Genomic DNA, 21,428 nt, shown 5'->3' on the forward strand with positions numbered 1-21,428 from the left:
GTGTTCTTTTTTCAAAGGATGGTTTAGTCGCCTATTCCAATCTTTGCAGGAAGAAGAAACAACCAAAAATCAAAGGTTATATTAACAATATTCAGCAATGAGAACAATTTCTGTAATTTGTTTTAAATAAAATAATTCACTTTTTTCCTAATGAATTTACAAAAAAATGTTTTAATCAATCTGGGATCCTGTCTTAATTATGAAGGATTAATTTATTTTCTTTAGTCTTGAAAATGAGATCATTATACTTTTACCTCAATGAAGATGATGTGCATGATTTGAATGACAGGAAACACCATTCAAATTGTTTTAGAGTCTTACTCTATCTTTTGTGAAGGATATACAACAAAAGATTCACCTGAACAAAATAACCCAGAAAGGTTTTAATAAACTACTCTCTCTCTTGTGATGCACAAATAAATACTACCTTGAGCTTGCTGATTTCTCAAAAACCATACTTTCTGTAATGCCTAGTATGAAATACAAACTGTATATTGAGATGAAAGACAAAGAATTATTTACCTAGAGATCATTTCATTGAAGATCATACAAAAGCATAAGAGACATACTAATAAACTCAACAATTGTGTGCATATTTGTGTACATAAAAACAAATCCAACTATTATGTATAATTAAAATTCATCAATAAAATCATTTTTAAAACTACAAAAGATTGTCTATTTCCCATGACAATAAGGCAAAGCAACCTGGTAAAGAGGAGAAATTACTGTAAAAATTAGTCCAAGGACTGTATTTTGTATGATGAATGATGTTTGCATTGAGTAAGAGATGAAATGGCATCATAATAAGAGAGTTGGTGCTGAGAAAAAATGATAGGAAATGGAGAAAAAATTACTTGTGCATTAGTATATTAAAGATTAATCATGCCCCCACACAGTTGCATACATACCTATACACAGGTGGACACACACCTATACTATGGCTGAGCATACCCAACTCTGAGAAGATATGTATGATGGAGACTCATGAGTTTTTGAGCAGGTGACTATACTGTGGCTCTTTCTTCTCTGAACTCCCCTTGTTTAAATGCTCAATCTGTCTTTCTTCTTCCACTTTTAGACTGACTGTACATTTATTACTCTCATTCCCTCTCACATAGACTAAACCCTACCAAGTTAAAAATTATTATTCTGTCTTCTTTCATTGCTTAAGCCAGATTTGTTACTATAACATTTAAATGTGCTTTTATGTTTTAATACATACATATTCTCTTTTCTTCTCTATTTTTAGTAGGTGTTAACTGGCTATATTTAATTTTTATTGTCACCACAAAACATGAAATACATAGCAGTGGTTTAGTAAAGCTTAATTGACCTTATAGACCTTCTTACCAGTCTGTTTTCTTTATGCTATTAGAATAGAAGTAATAGAACAACTTGGCTAATTTCCTTCTTAGAAATTATAGTTGTTTTATTGTTTTAATAAAAAATGACCATTCATTTAGCAGCTGAAAACAACATAGTCCTATTATTCTATCATTCTGGAGGTCAGACATGTGGTATGGTCTCTCTGAACTAACACTGAGGAGCTGGCATGGCTGCACTCCCCACTAGAAGCTCCAGGTAGAATTCACTTCAATTCTTTTTCCAGCATCTGGTGGATGCTGGGATTCATTGACAACTGGGTATGATATATCAAGATCATTGTATTGTCTTGAGCAACCAATAAAAAAAAAAATTGTTTGACTCTGACCTTACTTCCATTGTCATACTTCCTTCCCTGGCTTTTCTGCCTACCTCTACTACTGAAAAGACACTTGTAAATTTTGGCCCCCACCCTCAAATGACCCAGAAAACTCCTTATGTTAAGATTAGCTGATTAGCAACCTTAATTCAATCTGCAATCTTAAATCCACTTTGCCATGTAACAAATTATATCCACAAATTCTGAGATTAGGACATGGATGCCCACCATAGGTAATTTTTTGTGTTTTTAAAATTTCAGATTCAGTACCAATTGATGACTGAATACTATTTTTTGAAGAGACATTTAAAATATAGGCAATAACATAAAAAATTAGAGACACAAAAAGAATAAATGTGCAAAGAAAAACCTCTCATTCATCATTTTTGAAACCTTGATAGCAAAATAAATAAACAAATAAATAATTTTAACTTTTCCTAATAGTCTTCCATCCCATAATACCCAGGAAATTAAGCAGGATTAATTTGGCAAAGTTAGTGTTTTATGTAAACTCTCTGCTTAGGTACACAGTTTTTCCTGAGAAAACTCATCAAAATCAAATTACAATTATCAGAAGTGTGATGATTATGAATTTGGTCAGCTTTTTGGAGCCATTTGCTATAAAACAGATTATGTATAAGATGTACTTTGAATACATTTTTGAGATTATAAATATAAGTAGAAATAACTAACAATAATCTCCTTAACTCCAAAATAAAGAAAATATGTGGTTAGTTTTGATCTGGAAGACATTAAAAAACTGAAGAATATTCTTATATATAAACAAACAAACAAACAAAAGATCACAGAAAAACAAATAGTTTGAGATGCAAGAGTCAGAACAAATGAAGTTATTAATATGTATATAAAAGGAAAAATGAAAATTACACATATTTCTTGACCAGAGAAGTTTATAATTAAAGTACCTCACAATAGCAATGTACAAATTTGGAAATAGGTAACTTAAATAAAAAATGTTTAAATTTTCTTGCATTTGGGGAATATAAAATATATTATCTTGGATTCAATCATCTGCAAGTATTCAAAATATTATGAAAATATTATGAAATATAACAATTCTAATTGCATATATTTTGAAGAACTTGATTTTATTTTTCAAAAGTGAAAATGGAAAATTGTCAATATAACATAGTCTACCTGAAAAAAAAAAAAAGAGCAGAATAACACCAATCAATAACCAATTTCAAAAGGAGTTTAACAAGTGATTTCTTAAATGAGTTAAAGTTTTAAAGAAGGAGAATTTAAGGCATATATCTACTGGACTTGAGAACATACAATAGAATCATTTTCTTTAGAGCTCTATTGACATAATAAAAGAAAAATTAGATCCAAAAACATACTAGAAAACCTAGAAATAGATCCAAGCTCAAATAGGTACTACATGACTAAAGTGATATTGAGGATTTCTTGGGGTACTGTAAGAACAATTCAATAAATGCAGTTCAAAAACCTGACTTTGTGCTGAAATAAATGATGAAACTTGATTTTTATGTAAATCAAAATTTTGCATACATAAAAACAACTATGCATGCCGAAGTAGAAATCATCATATCATTGTGGAATGTGTAAAATCAAATACAGAGGAATAAATATGTATAAGAAAAGGCAATACTAATCCTAAGTGAAATAAGCCAGTCCCAAAAAACTAAAGGCCAAATGTTTTCTTTGATTTGCAGACACTAATTCACAAATGGTGAGGGAAGGTTAGGAAAGAATAGAGTTAATCTGGATTAGGTAGAGCAGAATGAAGGGAGGGGAAAGTGATGAGGGTAGGAAGGATAGTAGAATGAATCTGACATTATTACCTTATGTACATATATAACCAAAACCAGTGTGAGTCTATATCATATAAAACCAGAAGAATGAGAAATTATACTCCATTATTGTATGATATGTCAAAATGTATTCTACTGTCATGAATCACAAATTAGAACAAATAAAAGAAAATTGAAATTTTAAGCCAAAGGGATACCCCCGCACAAAAAAAGGCAATACTAAACCTCATAGAACAAAAATAATCAAAAAGATTTATAATTTTCTGGATAGGTGAGATATTCTTTAACAAGACACAAAAAGCAATAATCACAAAATAGTTACTGATATATATATGAATATATATGCATAAGTATTTAAAACTGTGCATGTTGTGTAAATAATATATACTTATGTTCATTAATTAGCATCACAAAAATATGGAAATACTAAGTAAATACTCTGAGAAAGTATTTGTAACACATACAGTTATTCTATGGGATACTATATACAAAGTAAATTAGTGAACTATAGATGCAAACAACTCCATGGACTAATTCTTAAAAATGCAATAAGGAACTAACATGATAAGTCCAAGGCAATTATACACAGTACAGCAGTATCTGTAGCTTAAAAACAAGCAGCAGAAATAGATGCATTTTGCCAATAATGTATATATTTGAAACATTCAAAAATTTAAATTATAAAAATTCAGGATAACATTTTTCTCTTTGCTGAGGTAGAAGAAATTTTATGAAATGAATGATAATTATGTGTAAGAGTTTGTTCATGAGCATGGGCTTGAATTGGAAAGTGGTTTACTGATATTCATTCTATCATAATGCATTACTTAAAATATACCTTTATATTGAAGGAATTGTCATATATGTATCAAATATTTTATTTAAAACTGAAGAATTATGACTGGCTGAAGCTAAGGAATTAAAAAGCCAGTGTTCTAGTTTACATTTGTAATTCTTTTTTTTACCATAAATACACATTTATATTTGATACATAGTTATCATTCTTATTTAAAAAAATCATTTGAGGATTATATAATAACATTGACAATTTGATACAAAGGAATAATTAAAAGTTAACTTTGTTTCTGTCAATTTCACTGTATAATTTCTTTTTTTAATTTGTTTTAATTAGTTACACATGACAGTCCAATGATCTTGACATATCATACATTTGAATCAGATGGGATATAATTTCTCATTTTTCTGAGTGTACAGGTTGCAGAATTAGATTTGTCATGCAGCCATGTATATACGCACAGCAATAATAATGTCTATTTTATTCTGCTGTCCTTCCATTCCCCCCTTCCTCTCCCCTCCCCTCCCATTACTTCTCTTTACTCAATCTAATGTGACCCGCTTATTTTTTTCCCCTCACACCATCATACATGAATTCTGTATAATGAAGGGGGTCTCCTTCCCTCTTCCATGCAATTCCCTTTCTCCCTTCCCTTCCCTCCCACCTCTTTTCCCTATCTAGAGGTAATTTTCTTCTCATGCTCTTCCTCCCTTCCCCATTTTGAGTTACCTCACTTATATCAGAGAAGACATTCGGCATTTGTTTTTTGGGGATTGGCATGTCAGATGCATGGTTAAAACACTGAAATATAGCATGTATAATAAAGTGTTACACATTAAAATTTTTTAAAATCCTAAAATATATTATCTAAGAACTTAAGTGATCTTGGATATGTGTAGATTTCTTTTCCATATTCTTCTACATTTTACCATCTCATTTTTCCTCACTAATATGCTATAATAATAACCTTTGAGTACTGTCAAGATGCAAGGCCATTTAGTGAATATCTTCTGGAAAACAAAGTCATAAGCTTATTCAGGGACAAAATTTCAAGCCACATTTTAGCTTCATTGTGATCTATGACAATTTCATATGTAAAATTGCTGTCTCATTCTATTATTGATTCAGTTTTCTGTTTCTCATGGTGCCACATTTCCTCTGTCTTTGATCATTCTTAAACCAGTTCTCATTATTTTATCTTTAAGGATAAGACCTCCCTTAAGTATGAATTTATTTTATAACAGCTTGTGCCATTGTTGAATGGTATCTCTAATACACTAACCCATTTATTATAAGTCTGTGAGTCTGAACTGCAAACATGCATGAGATATAGTTTGTACTTATTATTTCTCAAGGGACAATGTTTGTCCCTCCTGACAGAGCCAAAGTCAACTTAGAAAATTTTCTTTACTTTAGTCTCAGGTGTAGGTTTATTTCTTTTTCATTCTATCACTAAGTATAGAAATAGTTTGTGCAGACTCTTATTATGGTCTTGCTTAGTGTAACATGCACATATTTTCCTCAACTCCTGTGCTTACCAGGTAGCAGTTGAAGCTGAAGTCACTCAGGATTTTGGAACTGCCCTGAAACAAATCAACTGTTTTCTTATCTCTCAGGATTAAAATTTTTATTTTGCATTCAGTTTCTGAGGATTCTTTAGCTTTTGCCAGCTCATGTATGCATACATAATTTCATCCAGCATATTTAGTTGTTTGAGTGTGAGATTACCAGTTTGGATATCTAAAATTACATAATGCTAGACATATAAATGTGAAGTTTGGATTGGTGATATCAGATTCATGGATAATTATAAATTTCTACAGTGATATCATTTTTTTCTCCTTTGGCATGTATAGTCATTTTTAATAATCCCTTCCAAAGAAAGAGCACAGATGTTACAAGTCTGTGTAAAATTTCAGTACCCATAACAAGAACACAGGGATCAATGCATGTACTAACAACAAAAAATATTTGAATTTTATACTACTTAAAGAGAAAAAAAAGAAGCTAGGAATGACTAAACTTATAATTGCTACCCTTGAGATCTTTTCTTTTCATCTGTTTTGCTTTAATTGCCAAAATGTCACTAATTTTTCCTTCGGTAACTTTAATCATCTATAACTGTGACAAATGACATCCATAATGACAGACTGCTAAGAATATCCAACTAGGTGCTTTGTATATTATAACAAAACTGAATTTTCACATTACAATTTGTTTAGTGATTGACATAAAAATATCAATAGTGGTGGATATTCATTTTCTGATATGCAAGTTGAAATCATTAAAAAAAATGTAGATCTGCAATCTTATATTTCCTAAGTGGAAAAAGTGAATACAAACAAATACCTATTAATAATAATAATGATAATAATAATAATAAAAGCTAAAGCATTCAAGCAAGGAGTCTTATATTTGCAAATACTTTAGCTGTCTTTCTGGAATTGATATGGATTAGCTTTTGACAGTACAGCTTGACACTGTTCAGTTAAAGTTCCACCTATTCCACTCAGCATAATGACTCTTAAGCATGAACATTTCATAATTAATGTAGTGGGTTCTATTTTGAAGTTTTTATCTGGTGAACTAATAATGATTGAGAAATATCCTTCTCAAAATGTGGCATTTATACACAATGGAGTATTACTCTGCATTAAAAAATGACAAAATCATAGAATTTGCAGGGAAATGGATGGCATTAGAGCAGATTATTCTAAGTGAAGCTAGCCAATCCCTTAAAAACAAATGCCAAATGTCTTCTTTGATATAAGGAGAGTAACTAAGAACAGAGTAGGGACGAAGAGCATGAGAAGAAGATTAATATTAAACAGGGATGAGAGGTGGGAGGGAAAGGGAGAGAGAAGGGAAATTGCATGTAAATGGAAGGAGACCCTCAGGGGTATACAATATTACATACAAGAGGAAGTGAGGGGAAAGGGAAAAAAAATACAAGGGGGAGAAATGAATTACAGTAGAGGGGGTAGAGAGAGAAGAGGGGAGGGGAGGGGGGAGGGGGATAGTAGAGGATAGGAAAGGCAGCAGAATACAACAGACACTAGTATGGCAATATGTAAATCAATGGATGTGTAACCCATGTGATTCTGCAATCTGTATACGGGGTAAAAATGGGAGTTCATATCCCACTTGAATCAAAGTGTGAAATATGATATATCAAGAACTATGTAATGTTTTGGACAACCAACAATAAAAATTAATAAAAAAAAACCTAATATAACTGTCAAAAAAATAAAAATAAAAATAAATAGAATACAAAATAGAGCTGGGGATGTGGTTCAGTGGTCAAGTGCCCCTGAGTTCAATTTCTGGTACCTGCCCCTCCAAAAATTTTTTTTTTTGTAAAACAAAATTAAGATTAAAAAAGAAGAAAATTATTATGAAAAAATGTATATTGATGTATGTGCATTTAAGTAAAATATTGGGGAAATAACATATATAGAGTGCATTTTAAGCAAAATACTAGCATTTGGATATATTATATATAATGCATAAATATTAACAGTACTTTTTGATGAATTAGAAACAATTATTAAGACAAAGTGAAATTGGTTAAGAAGCTTTGATTGGTCTATATTAATTTTAAATAAAGCAGCTTCAGAAACAAAATCTAATATATATATATATATATATATATATATATATATATATATATATTTAAGATAAACAGTATAGATCAGTATCAATCTCCTTCATAATGTGTCTTGATTTTATATTTTAATTGAATTTGTTGTTTAGAAAACAAAACATAAAACTTGTATGAAATTTTTAGAATTGTGGAAAAACCACTTAATGTGAAATATATCCTCTTAACAAAATGCATAATATTTTATTTTTAACTATAGGCATAATGTTATACAATAGATCTACAGAATTTGTTTTCTAACATAACTGAAATTTTGTACCCATTGAATAGGGAGTCTCCATTTCTGCCTTTTCCCAATATCTAGAAAATACCCTTATTTTGTTTCTCTGAACTGATTGTTTCATATCTACAATGTGTGTAATAAACATTAAACTTTTCTGACAAGCTGATTCCACTTAGCATAACATCCATTCATGATACTGAATATTGTAGAACTTCCCTTTTTCAAAGATTGAATAAGATTCCAGTGTGTGTGTGTGTGTGTGTGTGTGTGTGTGTATGCATTTGTGTCTGTGGGTGTGTATGTATACACATATATACATACATTTTACACATACACACACACACACACATAATTTTTTAACTCATTTAGCAATCTGGACATTTAAGTTTTTCCCATATCTTGCAATTGTAAATAATGCTACAACATACATGAGAAGTATTTCCTTTAGTCCCTGACTTTACTTTGTTGAATATGTAGCCAGAAGTGAGACTATTAGATCATAATTTAACTTTCTGATGAACCTTCTTCCTTATTTTCATATAAATTATACCATTTCATATTCATATCAATACTATACAAAAATTCCAATTTTTCAACATTGTTATCCAAACTTATTCTTTCTTATTAAGGTAATCACTATCTTCACAAATATAATGAGATATTTCATTATAGTTTTGAAGTTTATGTCCTTGCTAGTTGTGATGTTGAAACATCTCTTCATATATATCTCACATTTTTATGCTTTTTTGTTGTTGTTGTTCTGTTATTAATCTAACAGGTGTGTGTGTGTGTGTGTGTGTGTGTGTAACATTAGGGTTTTCTACACTCAGAAGCTCATGATTTCTGCATAATTCTCTTATTTTCCATTTTAGATACTGTTTATTTCTTTATTTTTCATTCTCCTTGCCAGGCTAATATTTCCAGTACTATGTTGAATAAAAGTGTTAAGGATTGAAGGAAAGGTTAAGGAAAACAAGACTCATTAAAAAAATGAAAATGATACTTTCCAATTGAGTTTCCAAAGATTTTTTAAACAAATAGTATATACCTAACTTCACAGGATGAAAGTAGATTAGCAGAAACTGACATAAATAAAAATATAAATTGAGTCATGTAAAATGATTTTCATTTTAATATATATTTTAGTCATTTAAAATAATGAAAATAGTTGAGTAAATAGAATATGCCAATTATACCATAAAAATGAAGTAATTAAATGAAGATTATACAGAAACATAATAAGAGAAATAAAACAAACTTTTAAACTTAGTCTTGTGGGTTAGCATCATTTTTGTTTGTCTTTATTGAATGAGGTAATTATCAAAGTCAGCTGATATTCAGGAGGAAGCAAATCAATGTCACAAAATAACTTTGTGACATTGAATAGGGTGAATTTCTGCAACAGGAATGTATTGCTTTAGGTATTTTTTTGATTTTCAGTATATTTATGATATTTGACATTTTGGAAATCCAATCCTTTATTTAATTCATTGGAATACAATCTATAGATGCATGCCATGTGTTTGTGTTGATACATGATACTACAAAACTACTTTGATTTCTCTATATCCATTACAGCTTACCTTGGACATGAGTATAAATCTAAATTACTAAATTACTCAATTTAGTATTAAATTATTTAAGTATTTTAGTATTTAAAACCTGAATTAAGATTTTTTAGATAATAATATTTAGAGGAAAATTTAGAAAGTCAAGATGGTATACTTTTGTTAGGAAAAGAAATAAAAGTATAAATATCCAATCTGAACAAAAATAAAAATGAAATTCCAACAATAACTTTTACAAAATGTATAGGATTATGAATTTAAAGTTTAACAGATTTTACTGCTTTTTTGTTATAGTTGTCGCAGATATTGGCTTGAGTCAACTATGACTTCATTTAAAACCACAGCCACAACATTAATATCCCCACAGGAAGAATATTATTCATGATATTGATTTTTATCTTGCAACAAACATCACCATCAAGTGTATTTTCCATTTTCTAAGTTATATTAATTGCTCTATTTATTGTGGGGAAAGGTGGCCATTATAAAGTACTCTGGTGACCTAATAGTTCATATAGTTTTTCTAATAAGGATATTTAGCTGCAAATGAAAATATAATATGCTTCAATTTTTCAGTGAATCAAGAGATTCTGTAGATTTTTGTAAGTAACTATAAGTAAGTTTATTCTATGTGAAAATGTCTAAAATTCTTCCAATGATGAAGGTTTAAAAAAATCATACAAAATTTTGGGAGTAGTGATTAAATTATAGATTTAATACAAGTATGTTTCATACTTGTAGTCAGGAAAGTTATAAGTATATCTATGTCCAGTTTATACAACTTAGTACATACTAAAATACTAAAAAATTATAAATCAAGACCAATAAGTTAGGTCTACACTTTTATTGTATGTTCTAAATTTCTTAGTATGTTCACCACATATATAGTAAGTCTTAGGCAACTAATCTCCAAATGTGATCCAGCAACCAGCAATATCAGCACCAATGGGGAGAATGTTACTCATTCAAATTCTCAGGCTCCACCCCAGATTTACTTATTTAGAATCTGTGACGGTTTGAACTTAGCAAGGTGTAGTTTTACAAGCCTTCATGGTGATTTGGTGCATGCTAAATTCTGAGAACAAACACAGTTTCCACTACCTGTGTTGGCATTAGTTTAAATTAGCTCTGGTAAGAAATAGAGATCAGATTTTTTTCCCCCAATCAAGGTAGGAAGCTGGTACGTCTTCAGTTCTTTCAGAAAATCTGAGAATTAAATAATGTGATGAAATCTCATGTTCTGACTTGAGCAAAGACAACAGAATCCCAGGATGCAATAATGCCAGGTGGTATCTCAAAAGGATATTTCCCACAAAATAAATATTCTTAGTATATATTTTCTGGTCAACATAATTATAGCTACATAAATTATTAATATGTAACCTTAGCACATCCTGGTTCTCTCAAAGTCAAGGTTCACTTTAACTTTGAGTGGTTCTGAAAATATGAACAACAAAACTCACAAAATTGGACCTACAAATAGACATACAAGCATGTCAAACATGCCAGACACACATGGCTTATCAATAGATCCTCATGGATTTGGATTTTATTTTTCCCAGCTTGTAGAAACTTTTATTGTCCATTTACTTTCAGGTTTCTCTCCAGCTTTTACCTCTTCATGATGTCAGTCTGCAGTACTAGGTCAGTGTTCTCTACAGTCCTTGAAAACACAAATGCAATGTATAGACGGAAACATTTCCTGCACCATAGGCACTCACAATAGGAATCTTCGTGTATCTAACACAGGTCATACAGAAACATATGTTAATATCAGGTACAAAAGTCTCAAAATGAATTTGAGACCTTATCTCATCAATTAGTTCGATTCCAAGTCTCCTTTAAATTCAAATTTATAAAGACCCAATTGTTACATTTAACAAAAACTAGTCCTTAGCATTATGATACTTCATGAGGTCTTTTCTGTTTTCCTTAAATTCAATTTCTTAACCAATTAATAATACTTTTTATCATATCTTAGCCAGCAGTTTCTAAAAATGACATGCAGACCAGTAAAATTTTGACTTTTCTGACAGTTTTTACCTTCCTCTTATTTATTGAGTTTTGTTAAAATCCATTCATATCCTCCAAAGAGTCGTTTCCTATCTTCTTTTCTTTAACCAAAATCTGAAAGTGAATTAAGTCAATGTAATAAACTATGTGTAGCCTCTCTGTATGGCCAGAGAAAATAAAAGACTCATTTGAGGCTTTATTCTCTCTGACACAAAGTTCATTATGCTTATTTCAAAGATGTTCATATCAGATGTTTAAAATTCCTGTCTTATGACTCCTGGGATTTTAAACAAGGTAAGGAAATAGACTGGCATGTTTACATTTTAATCTAAAAGTTATCTTGCAGTAATAGGGTTTTCTTTTAAGATATTAAAATGCACTGAGAAGCATGCCTGCAGAGACCACATCTTGCACAGAATGAGCCAAATCATCCCATTACATTCAATTATGTATAGTAAGAAAGATAAACATAATAAATGAGCCTGTGGAATATGGAAATGGTTTCAAAGGGAAAAAATAGGGATGAGAAAACTGCTGAATGACAAGAAAGCACTTCGCAAAAGATTAAAATGATATGTCTCTTAGACATTAATCAAGTTGTAATAATGCTATTATTCAAAGAGTAACATTAATAGAGAAGGAACCAACCTTCAGCTTTCTCCAAGTGAGATAGCTCTTTCCTTCTTAGCATTTAAAAATCATTTTCATAACCTTAAGTGTCATATCACTTATTGACCTTTCTTCTGTGTAGTTTCTCTTAACCTAGTAATGCTTAGTTTTATTAGTTTTAGTACAAATTAAATAATATATATTTAAAACAAAAGCAATAAAAATAAAAAGAAACTATTGTAAAGAATTTCATTTGTAGTTACCTTAAAGATACATTGTGGTCATTTTAGGAAAAGATTAGACAATGCCTCTTGATCAGTCATCAATCATTTTCCAGCCTGTTTTCTGTTATAGAGTAACTGAAGCATGTCCTTGAAAGTTCTGTTTTTGTCCCTTGATCTATAGGTGTGTTAGTTTCCAAGAATTCCAAAATCCTTGGACCTTATTTAAGGTTTTTGTTGACAATGATAATATGCTTAACACATCAGACAAATTCATTTGTGTTAATTTCATCCCTGAATGATCACATTATAGCACATTTATAACTAATGCTCCTTTAGTTTTCATATTCTGTGTCTAATAAAATAGATGACATTTGAAGTGGGCCTGGTGGCACATGACTGTAATTCCAGAAACTCTGGAGCCTGAAGCCACAGGACTGCAAGTTTGAGAAGAGACTCAGCAACTTATCAAGGCTCTAAGCAATTTAGTGGGACTCTTTGAGAAAAATAAAAATAAATAGGGGCTGGGGATGTGGCTCAAGTGGTAGTAAGCTCGCCTGGCATGTGGGCGGCGCTGGGTTTGATCCTCAGCACCACATACAAATAAAGATGTTGTGTCCGCCGAAAACTAAAAAAAATTAAATAAATATTAAAAAATTCTCTCTCTCTCTCTCTCTCTCTCTCTCTCTAAAAGAATGAATAAATAAATAAATAAATAAATAAAAAGGACTGGGGATGTCACTCACTGGTAAAGTGCCCCTGGGTTAAATCCCTGATACCAAAAAAAAAAAAAAAAAGAAAAGAAAAGAAAAGAAAAGAAAAAAATGCCTTTACAATTTCAATGGTCAGTTCTGTGAAAGAAATTCCAAAGTTCTGTCTCCCAATTCAGCTCCTACTCTTTTTTTTTTTAATACAATATCTCCAGTTTCCTTTACAAATAATAGGTTTGCAAGCAAGAATGCATTAAAAACTGAGTAACTTTTGTACTTGTTATCAGTTTTTATTATTTCTTTATTTCTAGAATTTCTAGTATATTTACAGTACCAACTTTAAAATATTAAGACTATCATGTTCCCATTGTTTTGTTTTCTTTTTCCATCAATATGTTTTCAGTCTTTTTGCAATGTTTCTTTCTTATATAGTTCTTTCTTCATAGCTAAATTTAAAACAACAGAGCACAGCCATATGCCTAAAGTTAGGCCTGAGACTTCTTAACATATCCTCACTCTTATTTTATCTGCAGTCACCACCACCACAATGCTTAGGTAACCCCATTATTGTCTTGTTTTCATTATCTCCTGTGTTACCTTTTTACTCTTTCTATATCCATCCAAATGAATTGAGTGTATACTATGGTCCCTGATCTCTTGACGTCTTTTGTTGTTCATGCAAAAGTGTTTTATTAACATTTCCACTGTAACCTTCATACTATATCCATATTCTCTTTCTCTCACAAAGACGCCTTCAGTTTTAGTCTGACTAAGCTCATTCCAGATAAAAGTGTTATTCTTGCTGCTTTATGTCCTTGTGTACACAATGTCCACACGTTTTCCTTAATTGAAGTTTCTTTTGTGTTCATTCTCATTTCAATTTTAGAAATGATTTGTCCTATAGAAATAGAAAATGAGGCACATGTAAGAATTACATATGTGATTTATGATTTTAAATTACAACTAAAACATAAAAATGACTAGATAACATTTATTTGAATCACATCATTTTTTTATCCAATATATCAAGGTATTACCCAACAGCTACATTAAAGTGCTCAGGTAGAGGAATGGGGCTTGCAGATCCCATATTAGGCAAAACAGCTCTAATATATGGAATTCTCAGTATCTTTCCTCATGTAATCTATTTCACCATGATTATTCCTGCTTTTTAAATTTCTCCTAGCAATGTTTGTATAACTAAAGAAATAGTAGGCTAAACATAGCAGTTGCTGGAATTCTGTTTCTCTGTTTCTAATTGACTATTTAAATATTTGAATCTCCATGTTCTCAGTTTATTTTCATCCAATATATATGTGTACAGTTAAAAAGTTAGTGCTATTTTCAGGACATATAATAAACCCATGAAACCCTGTCCTAAATCCATTTTGCTCCTGAGTCACACTCACTAGGCTGAACCCCACCTACACTCCAGCAGTTGTTTTTTCTCACATCTACTTCCCTATCTTAAATAGCATAATATACTACTTTGTATAAAAGTTCCATTCCATCTATTATCTATTGATTTCTAAATGATGGTACTGCTGTTCTCTTTCTTTCTTTCTTTCTTTCTTTCTTCCTTCCTTCCTTCCTTCCTTCCTTTCTTTCTTTTTTTTTTTTTTTTCCTTTTCTTTTCTTGGAAGGAGCCTTGCTATAGTGCATGAGCTGACCTTAATCACCAAGCCCAAAAGATTCTCCCACTTCAGGCTCCCTGGAGACTGTGACTGCAGGCATATGGCCAGCTGATGTTACATTTTAAATGTCTTCCTCCTCCACTTCCACACTTCCAAATATTCTCTCTAACTTCCTGATTGCCCAAATTTCTGTTATATTTATGTTTCAGTCTTTAGTTATAGCAATACCTTACTTAGACCAAGTAACTATTGTTTGTAAGTGAAAGAATGCAGGTGTTTTTTGAGAACACCTTACTTATTGCTTCCAGCGCTACCATTTACTCAGTTTCTCCAAACAGGGTTGATGAAGGGATTGGAAAAAAGATGAACAAACAGAAATACAGACAGCAGGACCTGCTAGTTCAGTCGAACTCTGATGGAAGAAAACTGACAATGAATAGGCTCCAAACATTTATTATATAGGTTTTTACATCAAATTCATTGTGAGAAAGTTACTTTAAAATAGAACCGAGGTCACAAGTTTGAACAGCCCAATTACAGACCTCAACTTGAGTCCATAATTCTCCAGCCGGTGGCGGCTGGTGCCTGAACCTTAGGTCATGAACTGATAAACTTCATGGCTACCATGAAATTTCTCTTTAAATAGGGTGTCATTATACAAATGAGTGGTTTTCTTGGTGCCTTTACATGTAGAGATTCCCAAGGGAGGTGTCAGCCTCTGTCTCTGGGCAACTCAAAGCAGTGATTCATTCAAAACTCCTGACACTCACTGTTTCCTCTAGAAGAAATAATTTTTTGTTTGAATTTTGTGTTTATATTTGAGAATCTTTTTTTAGCTTGTTAGTTGGACACTTTTACTTGATGTAGCAAACACATCAGATAATATAATTATTCCTTTTTGTTTTTTGGAGATATTTATTGTCCTGGAGCATTCTCTCCTGTTGCTTCAATATGAATTGGAGAGTCTCAAAATCAACTACACAGACCGTAGTTGAAGTGCTTTAAATCTCTATCATTTGTTGAATCTACTGTATTAAATAGGTTTATGGACACTGTGTGGACACTGTATTTATTTATTATATTATTTAGAAAAGGAACATGCTCCAACCAGTGTTTCAAATTTGAGTGTTTTGGTAATACATTACTTTTAAGAACTTGCTCACCTGGGGGGGTGGAATATATATTCAAAATAAACATTGTAAAATGCATATAGGTATATACCAAAGATAATTAATGGATCCTGTCCTTCACCCAGTACACATCTCAAAATGTCAGATTACAATTCTTATCTTCTGGATGAGAGGAGTTAAATAAAAAGGACGATAAAGCTGGCTATGTAGGGTGAGAAGGCAACATTTTCTCTGGTGGAAGGGAGACACTTGGTGGCTTTTTATGTTTTTCTTCTGTTCCATTTGGGGAATAAATGAAACTGAAACTTAAAAAGAAAGAAAGAACAAAAGAAAGAGAGAAAAATAACCTGCATTTTTTAGAATCTCTCCTCAGTCTTGACAATCTAATTAGCCAGTGGCCCCAGAAACATCCTGACTTACCTTTCTAACTAACATAATCAAATACCACTAGGTGACTCTGAATGGAAAGTGGGCTTCGAGAGATAAACACAAATCCCAGAAATTCTATGCAGAGTTAGTTTTTTTGGAGATGAATCAGCTAACACCTTTTCTAATAAATATAAATACAGTTGAGGTTGTTGATGAGTTGGATAAGTTGTCTTCAAATTTCACTTCATAGCATTCAAATTTTATTTTTTTTTCTCCTAACTTTAATAAATCTTGCCTAGTCTTATTCTTCCCTAATGTATGTGAGTCTAAAAACCTCTTGCCTTAAGCTTTTGCAGAATATAGAGTTCTGTCCTCCAGTTTGTGTGTGAGACAGATGGTTTCCTGCAATCTTATTTTGGAGAGAGAGGTGAGAGTCTAAATAATCTTTGCATTTTATTTTCATAAAAATCTCCTGCTTTCATTGCTATTTTACACAATTCATCTATCAGATAATTCTGTTTCATGACACTTTCAAAATATATTTGATTTCAGTTGGCTTTCTTCAACTTGGCACATTCTCCTACTGGCATACAGAATTCAGCATCCCCTACTTTGATAGCTTTAGCATTTATTTTTCTGAATTTCATCTTCAAAATTGTGTTGACTTTTGTAGTCTTCAATACTCACTTCATATGCTTCGTGCATTTCATCTTTGTCTATTTGTACAATTTTATCCTATTATTATGACATCATATGAACTTTTCAAGAAAACAGAGATGAATTATTTCAATCCTTCATGTATAACCAGGAGTCTTAGTTTTCTCAATTTTAAGATGACAGCTACTTATTAAGATTGGGCAAATTCTAGATAATACTAATAAGTAATATGTGCAAATTTCTTAATTCTGTTTTGTCATCCAGTCTAAAACATCCTTTCCTTAGTTTTATTATGTATACAATGTGCTAAATTAGTTTTCTTGTCCGGGATCATATCCCCTCTCTATTTTGTTTGTAATAATTTTACAGAGACCAATAATAGCTGAATATAGATGGAAAATGTTCAACAAATTGTTATTAAAATATTTGCACTAAAAATTCAAAATTGTTCAAATTATTATCAACAAAATGTAACTTCTTTTTGCAAGGATACAAAAAGGATAGCTTATCTATATAGTGAAATAAAATTCTTTTGTCTCATTTAAGTATAAAATGTAGTCCAGTAAAGATTATTTTAACCAACTGTTATTCAATTAGTTTTAAATTTATTAATTTCACAAACTAAGGAAAAAATTAAAATCAATGTCTTGAATATTTTAACAACTTTCTTACAAAAGAAAAATGAAAATGCATGTGTGCGTATGTATAATTTATGTCTTTGGGACTGATCTCATTTTTTTTGCTTCTATTCTAATGCCATATGATCAAAATGTTGATATATATATATATATATATGTGTATATATATATGTGTGTGTGTATATATATATATATTTATATATACATAAATGTTTTACTATTAACTACAAAATCATATTTTTCATTTTTAAATCTTAATTTTACAAAATAATATTTAATATTTTTAGATTACTATAAGACAAAAGAATATCAATTCTGTTTTTTATAAGTGATATTCATATAAATTATTTAAATTTAACAATGAACCAGGAAAAATCCAAAAAGTGTGCACTGCTGTTTTTATACTAAAGGGCATTATGGTTTTAAACTCTTTAAAGGAGCAATAAGCTAATTTCCTTTTATCTAATTTCTGAGAAGTAAAGATGAAATTCAACAAAGCTAAATATCATCTTCTCCCGTTTAATGGAGGGACAGGACTTTTCAAGTGATAAAGCGTAGATCTTTTTTTTTTTTTTTTTTTTTTTTTTTTTTTTTTTTATATAAAAAAAGCAAGTTAAGCAGGGCACAGTGACCCACTCCTATAATCCCAGCATCTCTGGGGGCTGTGGCAGGAGGATCAGGAGAGTTTAAAACAACCTAAGCAGATTAGGAAGGCATTAGCAATTTAGCAAGACCCTGTCTCTAAAAGGACTGGGGATGTGGCTCAGTGGATAAGCACACCTGGGTTCAATTCCTGGTACAAAACAAAATAGATTGAACTCATTGATACTGCTACGTGATTATACTTCCAGAAACCATTATATCTCAAAAGATCTTTTGGTGTTGTTAGGGCAATGTAAGTTTTTCAGTTTGTTTTTCATCTTATCAGCAATAAAATATGCTGCAATTTCCAAAAATTACAGTGTAGTTCTTGCTGAATTTGATTTTCTATGTTTATAAATTTGGAGCAATAATTTAAGAAGAGAGACACCATTGCTATTCCACAGGAAGGATTAGCTTATATAATACAACACAAAGTCTTTTAAGAGCTATTTCATTATTCTGACTCATACATCATAATTCTGGCAATCTGTCTATAAATGTAACCTATGTTTTATTTTCATAAATCAACTGTTATGTTCTCATAATATAATAAATAAAATTGAACTGAGTGTGGTGGTGCAAATCTATAATCCCAGCTACTTTGAACAGTGTAGGAGGATTGTGAGATTTAAGGTAACTTGGTAGACATACAAGACCAAAAGAGAAGAGAAGAGAAGAGAAGAGAATTATGAAAGAAAAAACAGAAATGGGAGAAGAGAAGAAAAGAAAGAGAAAAATTAAGGTATAGGGGTACATGCCTGCAAAACTACTACATCAAAAGGATGATTTAGGAAGATTGCAAATTTAAGGCCTGCCTGGGAAATTTATCAAGACCCTGTACCAAAATATAAATAAATAGAGCTGGGATATAGATGAGTACTAGAATGCTTCTCTAGCAGTGTGAGACTCTGGGTTTGACTCCCAACACTGCAAAAACAAAAAGAGAAAAAAAAAAAGTCCAGAAAGAAGAAACTTTTAGGTTCCAAGTTCTCAATTTGTCTCCTATTCCTATATAATGGAATTTTATTTATTTGTATAATTTTATATTATAGCACTTTTTCTCCAGAATATTGTCCACTTTTGAAAGTCTTTTATCTGCTACTTCCCTATTCCGTCCCATTGGTCTACATTTCTCTCCTTGTACTATCATGTTTTAATAACATAATTATAAATTTATTTTATTGGACTTGTTGTTATATTTGTAAACATGCACATAATGTTGCAATATAATTTTCTCAATTTCATCCCCTAGTAGTTCTCTTTTCCTTCTCCTTCCCCTGCCACAGCTTCCTTCCTCTACAAAAGTCTTTTCTATTTTTTGTGAGAATCCCTCTACCTTTTTTCTTCCCTCCAGCTTTCACCTGTGAGAGAAAATATACAACTCTTTTGATTTTTTGAGTTTTGCTCACATTTTAAAATAAGGCATTGTAATGCACCCAGTTGTGTTCTTTCTAAACATTGCTTTGGCTATTTTGGGGTCTTCTGTAACTCAATGTGAACTTAACTTTGTGTGTGTGTGTGTGTGTGTATTTTTGTTAAAAATGCCATTGGGATTGTGATAAATTTCATTTGGATAATATAGACATTTAAACAGTAGTAAATCTTCTAATCCAGGAACATGGGGTATCTTTTGACGTATTTGTATCTTCCTCAATTTATTTCAACAATGTTCTGTACTTTTCAGTGTGCATATTATTCTCATTCCTGCTGTGTTTATTTATAAGCATTTTATTCTTTTGATACTATTGTAAATAGGTTTATTCTCTTAATTTCCTTTCTTTTGTGTAGTTCTCGGGTAGAAAAAAGAAGAGCAAATTATTTTTGTATGTTTAATTTGGGGGCTGAAATTGTGGATTAGTTCTGTCAGTTTTTTTTTTTTTTTTTTTTCCGAGTGTGTGTGTATGTGTGTGTGTTTGGGGTCTTTAATTTTTTTAAAATTTTTGTATAAAATATTGTATTATCTGAATAAAAGATGACTTTATTTCCTTCTTTCCAAATTGGAGCCCTTTTACTTGCATTTCTTGCCTAATTATAATAGTTAGTATTTACAGCAGTATGTTGAATAGAGGAAGCATGAAAGATCACCCTGGTATTGTTCCTGGTTGTAGAAGAAAAGCTGTTAATTTTCATTCTAATAATGTTAGCTGTGGAATTGACATCTATAGAATTTATGATCTTGTGGTTCATTCCTTTTAATTTTACTTTATTGAGTGTTTTAATTATGAAAGTGTGTTGGTTCTTTCAGTTTCTTTTCCTTACACATAATGAGATAACCATATGACTTTCCTCTGTTCTGTCAAGGTACTGCATCACATTTGGTGATTTTTTTAAATATATAATCCTTGGTATAAATTTTGATTGATCATTATCTATAATTATTTTGATGTTCTTTTGAGTTGGAGGATCCCAAATATTTGAGGAAAATGTTTTGTGTCTATGTTCATTAGAGATATTGGCCTATGCTTTTCTTTTATTATAGTAGTCGTTTTTGCTTTAGTATCAGAGTACAGATTTCATAAAATGACTTTGAAAGTATTCTGTATTTTAAATTATTTGGAAAAACTTTAGGAATGGCATGAATTCATCTTTAATTCTGATAGAATTTAATAAGATAAAAATTCTTTTCCTGTTTTTTATTTTGTTGTTGTTTTTGAGAATGTTTGCATTACAAATTATTATCCCTACTCATTAGTCATCATTTTATATGGTCAATTTGTCTTTAAGCATATTAAAATACACAATAGAAAAGCAATTGTTTCTACAATAACTAAATACCCATATGCAAAAAAACCATATGATTCCTTATCATATAATCATATAATAGTATATTATTCAGCCTTAAAATAAAGAAAATCACATGAATGAACATGGAACACCTTGTGTGAAATGAAACAAGCCAGTCACAAAAGAAGGACTACTACATAATTATGCATATATGAACTGTTGAGAGAATAAACTTCATTGAACAGAAAGTATCATGGTACAATCTGGGGCTATAGAGAATGAGGAAATGGGTAATTTTTGCTTAACAGATATAAAATTGCAGTGATGCATGA

This window comes from Callospermophilus lateralis, chromosome 6 (assembly GCF_048772815.1).
Source record: "Callospermophilus lateralis isolate mCalLat2 chromosome 6, mCalLat2.hap1, whole genome shotgun sequence".
Taxonomy (NCBI): Eukaryota; Metazoa; Chordata; class Mammalia; order Rodentia; family Sciuridae; genus Callospermophilus; species Callospermophilus lateralis.